Source organism: Pollicipes pollicipes, unplaced genomic scaffold (genome assembly GCF_011947565.3).
Source record: "Pollicipes pollicipes isolate AB1234 unplaced genomic scaffold, Ppol_2.1 Scaffold_2555;HRSCAF=2994_pilon_pilon_pilon, whole genome shotgun sequence".
In the NCBI taxonomy this organism is placed as follows: domain Eukaryota; kingdom Metazoa; phylum Arthropoda; class Thecostraca; order Pollicipedomorpha; family Pollicipedidae; genus Pollicipes; species Pollicipes pollicipes.
Window position 1 is genome coordinate 25064840 of NW_023596136.1, and position 2692 is coordinate 25067531.

At 47.2% G+C, this 2692-nt stretch overlaps 1 non-coding gene across 1 annotated transcript; it reads right to left on the minus strand.

The window, feature by feature from the left end:
• Positions 1-2264: 2264 nt before the first annotated feature.
• TRNAQ-CUG (transfer RNA glutamine (anticodon CUG)) lies at positions 2265-2336 on the minus strand. Its single transcript has one exon. It is a non-coding gene; the product is annotated as a tRNA-Gln (tRNA).
• Between the last annotated feature and the right edge of the window lie 356 nt (positions 2337-2692).

Here is a 2692-nt window from a genome sequence, read left to right on the forward strand (position 1 = left end):
AAAGTCGGCACCGACTTTCCAACTGTAAATTATTCGAGACATTCGGTCTTTTCTCTGCGCCTGGTTCGGGTTTTTGTTGGCTAATTGGAACAAGTGATTGTTAGACTAACTCTTCTATAAGCTTATGAATTGTTTGCGTGGAAGGTTGTTACGTTCAAGGTACGCCCTGAGCATAGTTTGTTGCGCATACCTCCATCCCACCACACAAGTTGTGCCCATTAATTCAATGAATGATTATAAATTTGTTTTTGACCCTCGTCGGCTATCTGCCAGCTGACCTTTTCATATCAGTCGAATAACTCTGCGTATGTTTAAGAACTCGCGTCCGATGCTGCTGGATTATGAGTGCAGCATTTTTCTCCCAGAACGCATGCTGCAAAAGGTGGCAACTCGTTTGGCCTACAGCTTCGCTCGTATGTAGACAATATATCTCCCTGTGGATGCGAAAGCATTTTGCCAAATCATGAGTCATTTTTAGCGAAAGCAGACTATAGCAGTTATCTTCGTCTAGCTTTACGCTTCATGAGCAAACAAGTGCAGCTGGAGCTCAGATGACCACCATCGTCCATGCATGGCAATGGTGCTCACAGACCTGAAAACATGTTTGGTCTCACCTTCTTGGCCAACGAAGGCAGGCATGTCCGGAGAAACCCTCTGAATGGCGAGTTACCCTCTGCGTGTCTGGTTACGCATGCTGAAAGCAATGATCAGCGGTGTTATGTGGGAGGAATGGCAACAAAACATTCGTCATGGAAAAAACGTTTTCACAAGCGGGGCTCGAACGCACACCCTGGACACCAAATTTTGACCTCAAAGCTGCGTACCGTACAGACCGTTTCCGGGTATTCGGCCACCGAGCGGGCTGCCAGGTCTGCTCCTGTTATAGATCTTCATCCTGGTTATAGAATCCCTTTGCTTCCAGTCCCTCGCCTGGCGATTTGACATGATCCAGCCGACTGCTTATGTTATGCCCAACAGCCAGACAGGGCTTTTCGATATTGATTGCTCTCGTTTTGTTTTCTAACACATAGCCCCGCATCTCGCTGACTTTGAGATATCTAGTAAGATGTAAAGATGATTGCGCGCTATTTCTCCAACTTCTGAACAGAATTAACATAAGACCGTGGGAATTGTACAATAAGGAACGCTTTCCAGGCGTTGAAAGATTGTACACATCCCGTTTCTACTGCACACAAACTCCCACGGGTGTCATATCACTAGACAAATGGATGCCTAGGTCATGTTGAATATGCGTACATGAATGAATGATTATTTGCACCCGTTTCGTGGAGTGGTTACAAAAGAACAGCTAGCACAACTAAACCTGTCAATCAATACGCATTTGTCTCGTGAATTTTCTACGACGATGCTGAGATCCGCGGCCAAATTCCTACTGTCTTATCATCATCATCACGTAGAACATCACGTAAAACGATGGCAAGAACCAAACGATGCCCAACCGAATTTGAAATCGAAGGATGCCAAGGCTATATCTAGCACCGGACCTTGGCAACAGCTAGGGTCCGGTTGTGGGGTGACGTTCAAATTTAGGACTGACCGCACAGATACCGAGCAAAAATTGTGTTTTTAGTCGCTTTCTACCGTCATGGATGGTTGATTGACACTGTCCTCGCCAGACGCGTCCATTAATGATATCACTAACATTGTCCAATGGAACCGAATTGTAACAAAGCATCCAAAGCAGCCTCCATAAGCCCAGACCAATTTTGGCCCGCGCCATTCGCGTCTGTCAAGATGGCCGAACGGTCCGAGGCGCTGCGTTCAGGTCGCAGTCCGGTCCTCCGGGCGTGGGTTCGAATCCCACTTCTGACAGGGCTTTTCGATGTTGCCCGTCTTTGTTGTCTCTTCTTGCAGATAGCACAGCTAAGCGTCGACTTCAGCATGTCTAGTACAACATAAAGATGATGGCGTGCCATTTCTTGGGTTTCCCGGCGTGACTATAATGGTTGATTTAGGCTGGGTGATCTCCAAGCCTCTTGGCGCCATCGCTATGCACTGATGGTGATACCTGATGATATCTCATGGTGATATCTAATACAGATGATGACGCACCACTCCTTGAGTTTCCAGGCATGCAGCCACAATGGTTGTGCCGGGCGGGCTGACTCTCACATGTCTACAGGCCTCTTGGCGTCATCGCTCTTCACTGATGGCCATGATAACATGGACTTCCGTCTTCACTTGCTCACATCCCAGTCTAGGGCTCATCTACGTTGTTGAATGCACAAAACAACATCTGAGACAGGTCCCGCCGAGATTTGAACTCGGATCGCAGGATTCAGAGTCCTGAGTGCTAACCGTTACACCACGGGGCCGTGGTGTAATTATGTAATTGTGTAATTGTATAATTGTGTAATTTCTACTAATGCTACAGTGAAGAGGTTTTATATTCTCTAACTAGCATGACACCCACAGGAGCACGGAACCTGGGAAAAGTAGGAAGTGGATTTGCACACTTTTCAGATTGGCTACCACATTCCCTGGCATACAGCGTATCAATTATAACGTCATTTGAGCTCTAAAATTGGAGAAGTGGCCGTCTCCGCCCACCCTCCTTCTGGTGCTTTTGGATGCGGCACAGGCCATCACGTAGCATCAATGTGGACCCGGGTTGTGGAATTTATTTGGATTCAGTCACCTGTCTGGTGATTTCGCATACGCAACATGACTA